Raw genomic sequence first — 5,674 nt, forward strand, 5'->3', positions numbered from 1 at the left:
CTAAAATCTACATTTAATTATAATTAATTTTTTTTTAGTTTCCTATTTATTGAACTACCTATCTGTTCACTAATAAGTTTGTATTTAAAATAGCTGCTTTAAGTCTTATTTTAATAAAACCATTTAGGTCATCTCTGAGTTTACTCCTACCTGGGTGTTTTGTTTTTTTTATACATGATATATTTGAAAATGGAGAGAAAAAGCTATGAGCTAAGGAAATCAGAAGGCTTCAAAAAGCTAGAAAAGGCTAGAAAATATCCTCCTTACAGCTTCCAAAGAGGAAGTCAGACTTTCAATAGCTTGATTTTACCCCAGTAAGACTCATTTCAGATTTTTGACATATAGAAATGTAAGATGATAAATATGTATTACTGAAACTAAGTTTGTGATCATCTTTACAGTAGCAATAGGGAATTAATAAGCTTCCTAATCAGCTGACACCTAACAGCTAATCTACGTTTTAAGGTCCATATTAAGAAAAGAAAGAGGGTAAGTATATTAAACTCAACAGTTTATTAGCAAGATTAATGAAGTAATGCACATAAAATACTTATCTCCATGCCTGGCAAAAGGAAGTGTTTAATAAATGTTCATTATTCAACAAAATTTATTGAGCATCTACCATGTGTTAATCTCTATTCTAAGGGATGAAAATATAGTGGGGAATAAAAGAAAAAAATTGCTGCTCTTCTATCATTTAAATCCTAGTGATAGCAACGGCTAGTTCTTAAGGCATTTCTCTGTGTTTCAGTCACTTTTCTAAATGTTTTACATATATTAATTCATTCAATTTTCGCAACAACCATATGTGATAAATTCTATTATTATCATTCCTGCTTGACAGATTAGAAAACTTACTCAAAATAGAAGAGCTAGGATATGAATCCAAACCATTTGTCCAGAGTCTATGTTCTGAAATTCTATGTTGTCTTCTTTTTGTACTCTGATTATTAGTTATTATGTAATTTAATGTTCAATGTGAAGGGCTTAATTGTGACATGAAAGAATGCATTTACATTTACTAAAGAATGAAAACACTATGATGTTGCTTTCTGGAGAGTAGGTTTATGACAATGACAGTGAATGAAATTAACAGCCGATTAGAGCACATGAGGTGCAGCATTTAATCCATTGTCCCAAACGTCATGCAACTATTTAGGATATACAGAGGAAATGTTGAGTGACAAGTTGATATTGGTATTGACATCACTCTAACATTTGAAAAAATAACTTGGGGACTTAGAACAGCATGTGGAAAGTAAAAAGTATTTAAATATTTATTAAATGAATGTAAGGGTTACATTTTAATAAAGCATTTGTTTGATTTTCTTACTTTAAAGGTAATTATAGAAAAGCAACTATATTCTTAAATAGTAAATATGGTTTTCCTTTAGGTTTTGTTTTTGTTTCAATCTTAATTTATAGTTAAGTCTCATTTAATTTCTCCCTTCTAATTACTGCTTTTTGTCTCTTTTTAAATTCATTATCTTTGAAAGAAAGTGGTTTCTAAAAAAGTTTTAAAAAATACTTTCTGTGGATGAATTCTGCCATTTTCTGTTTCTAATTTGTCAGTTTCTGTCTTAATTACAGTTATTTTGTCATCTTTCTATATTTTTTTTTTCTGGCTTCTACTTCACCATCATGTAGCTTTTTTTTTTTTCCTATCTTCTTTAATAACCAGCATGTACCTGTTTGAGAATATACATTGACATGGAAAGATGTCTAAGCCACATTGATAGAGTATTTAAAACTTGGTGAAGGAGGGAGCATATTAAAGTATTTCTGTATATGTAGATAGTCACACATGTGTATACTTAAATATTACTTTGCTACATATGTTTGTGCATATATAAACTGTATAGATGATGCTTAAGAATGGATATATTTCAATTGCAGAAATATTTTTTTTTAATTTTTGCTTTTTAAATTTTTTGACAATGAACATATATACACAATTTATTATTTTTGAAGGAAAAATTATTGAAATGTTAATTTGATCAATAATATACAGTGCTACATGGAATCAAAATTTCTTCAGAATAAAAGTTGTTCATTGGATTTAGCAGTAAATGGGTTTATTGGCACATCTATGAGTAGTTTCAAAAGCGTATTGGTGACAGAGACCACTACATTTGGCTAAGAATTAAAGGGCATTTACATAGCAGATATTCTGCAATAAAGTTGAATTTGGGGGGGGGGCAGGGAGCTGCATGCAGTGTACTTTATTGATGGTACATGACAAGGTAGGTCTCCCCATGTCCCTTCCCTTTTTCAGAGTGTCTGGGATGGAAACTGTGGAGAGGTTGGGAGAGTCTCAGTGTGTTGGGGGATGATTTGGGGGCAAGGACTCCCCAACAGCCAAGGGCTTTGCTCTTCCTCTTTCTCTTGCTAAGGCTGGTGGTCCAAGGGGCTCTTACTCCTTGGAGGCCATGTGGACCATAAGGTCCACCACCTGGTTGCTATAGCCAAATTCATTGTCATACCAGGAAACAAGCTTGACACAGTGATCATTGAGGGCAGTGCCAGCGCCAGCATCAAAGGTGGAAGTGGGTGTCACTGTTAAAGTCTCAGGAGACAACCTGGTCCTCAGCATAGCCCAGGATGCCCTTGAGTGTGCCCTCTGATGCCTGCTTAACCACCTTCTTGATGTCACTGTATTTGGCAGCTTTCTCCAGGCAGCAGGTCAGATGCATGACTGATATGTTGAGGGTGGGAACAGGGAAGGCCATCAGGAGACTATAGCTATTTCTGTCTCATGAGCTTCCCATTCAGTTCAGAGATGACCTTACCTACAACCTTGGCAGCTCCAATAGAAGCAGGCATGATGTTCTGGGCAGCCTCTCAGCTATCATGCCCTGGCTTCTAAGAGGGACTGTCCACAGTCTTCTGGGTAGCAGAGATGGCATGGACTGTAGTCATGAGTACCCCCCACAATGCCAAAGTTGTCATAGATGGCCTTGGCCAGAGGAACCAAGCAGTTGTGCAGGAGGCATTGCTGACAATCTTGAGGGAGTTGTCATACTTCTCATGGTTCATACCCATCATAAACATGGGGACATCAGCAGAAGGGACAGAGATGATGACCCTCTTGGCCCAACATTCAAGTGATCCCAGCCTCCTCCAAGACAGTGAAGACCCCAATGGACTCCACAACATACTCAGCACCAGCATCACCCCATTTGATGTTGGCTGGATCTCACTCCTGGAAGATGGAGATAGGCTTTCTATTGATGACAATTTTCCCATTTCAGCCTTGACTGTGTCATTGAATTTGCCATGGGTGGAATCATATTGGAACTTGTAGAGCATGTAGAGGTCAATGAAGGGGTCATTGATGGCAACAATTTCTAATTTGCCTGAGTTAAAAGTAGCCCTGGTGACTAGGTGCTCTATATGGTCAAATCCATTTACTTTGACCATCATCGTGTCTTGGGGATGCAGATGGCACTGCACCAGAAGATGCAGTTGTTCAATGGGAAGGAACAGAGCCTAAAGTTGAAATTTTAAATAAAAAGGAATCAAAAGGCAAAAACAAATTTAGAATAAGTAAAGGACATTTTTTTTTTAAAAGTGTGACCATGAATCAAGAGAGGACATACAGTTGTTGCTATTGTTTTTCCAGATGGTAGAGAGAACATACTCCTATGTTGATTTGGGAGAATGGTTGAAAATCTAGATGAATAAGGATAAATTTGATAAAATAAGATTACAGAAGAGGGGGAAAAAAAAGCAGATGGAATTTAGCTCATGGAGAGAGATAGGTCTTTGAAAGGAGAAAGAATACTTCTTTCCAATTAGCAAGGATGAAGAAAACTGATGTTATAGAAATGAAGAATTGGGTATGGATTTTGACCTAGAAAAGAAATAGAGAAGTTATAGCCTATTTTGAAATATTTGTAGGATCAAGTAGATTTTTCCTGTTGTTCTATAATTTATACATAAGCAGCAGCATGTTTTTATAGATATAATTAATGGCCCAAGGCTAATCTTGGCTAACAGAAATGTTGTTTATGCCTGAGAGAAATAAGAGGAGTCCAAATAAAAACCTGGACTTATGTCTTGTTTTGAAAAATTGCAAGTATTCTTTTGGAGATTCTAAGTCCCACAGTAACAATATTTTTAAAAATTATAATCCTAGGACAACTTAAGCTGTTTAATTTTCTTTGGCTAGATTCATTATAAGAAATCTACAGCCTTGTATGGACTATTCCGACATCTGCTACATACCACTGCCTTCTACTCTTTAAAATTTTTAACTCTTACCCATAATGTTCATCCATAAGGTACATCAGAAACTGTGTGTTATGGAAAGAAAGGTGCCTATTGGTGAGGCAAGGAGGGAAGAGCAATACTCTTTTCATCTCAAGAAATCAAACACCAATGTGTGAGTTTAGAGGAAGGAAAAATTACCCTAGTGTTCTTTGATAAGGCCCTTCTAGCTCAACACTATGAGACAGAAATAGCTATAGTCTCCTGTGAACTCTGTGGGTAGTCAGACTGAAATTTGTAAGGATGAAGGGGACATTAGCAATAATGTTAATTTGTAGCCCCATGATCATACTACTGTAACAGTGGACTCAAGTTCTAAACTCTGAAAAATTGATGTTAGACTTATTTTCTCATATAGTGACATATTTTCCCTTTTGTTATGCTTTCAATAATATTTTAATGGGAATTTAGAGAGGAGTAGGTCACCGATCAATATGTCAAACTAATGCCATTTTAACCTAAGTATTGACAGTATATCTCTTATCATTTTGCCCATTTTTTTTCCTTCTAGGCACTCTGTACACTGTACTTCTCTTAATAGAATATATATCTAAGAAAAGGCAGAGAGAGAAAGAAATGAGGAGGAGGAGGGAAAGGGGGAGGGAGAAAAGGAGAGAGTGGGAATGGATTCTTGAAACTCATAATTTAAGGAAAGAATGCACTTATTACCCCAGATGACAGATTTGAAAAACAAAGAAACATACAATATTGGCAACAAGAAACCGGCCCCTCTTTTTCCCCCCCACATACTAACCTTGCTCCAGGCAGGAAAGAGGAATTCTTAGTGGAAGCAGTGAAAGAGGGAGGCTGTAGGCTCAGAAGAGTGGGCTAGGACTATCAGGGTCTTTGTGGACAGAAATGGAAAAACTATCATGAGATACTCTGTGAGTCCATCACTATGCCCGAGAGTCCAGACGGTTCCCACAGAATCTCCTTATTCATGGCAACACTTACAGTGCCTGAATCTGAGAAGCTACCTGGATTGTCTTACCAGCTAGCTGGCTTCAGATCCAAAGCTGATCATCCATCAACTACTAAAAGTCTAAGATACTCACCATGCCCCAAGACCTGAGTCCTTTTCTACCTCCTCCATATATTAAAGTTTTTCCATCACCGAGGACATTCATAAGTCCCTTGAGAAAGAGAATGGCCTCCTAAACATCTACTATTACACTTAGAATTGTGACTCTAATTCTCAACCAATAATTAAGTCCTCCAAAATCTGTGATATGGAAGGAAAATCCCAGCTAACATCCTTACCTCCCAAACCAGTATTTGGGTTAAATTAATTGCCACTAGCTGGAGATCTTTCCCTGAACTAGCACAGGGATAAACTATATTCTTGTTATACAAGTTGGGGAAACTGGATAGAATTCTGAAAGCAAGTGGCAGCACTTGTATTTTA

General features: G+C 36.6%; 1 pseudogene; it reads right to left on the reverse strand.

Moving 5' to 3' along the window:
• Positions 1-2,413: 2,413 nt before the first annotated feature.
• LOC148162774 (glyceraldehyde-3-phosphate dehydrogenase pseudogene) lies at positions 2,414-3,420 on the reverse strand (annotated as a pseudogene).
• Positions 3,421-5,674: the final 2,254 nt, after the last annotated feature.

This window comes from Eumetopias jubatus, unplaced genomic scaffold (assembly GCF_037043125.1).
Source record: "Eumetopias jubatus isolate StellerSeaLion01/CBP00866 unplaced genomic scaffold, mEumJub1_p1.0 scaffold_12, whole genome shotgun sequence".
Taxonomy (NCBI): domain Eukaryota; kingdom Metazoa; phylum Chordata; class Mammalia; order Carnivora; family Otariidae; genus Eumetopias; species Eumetopias jubatus.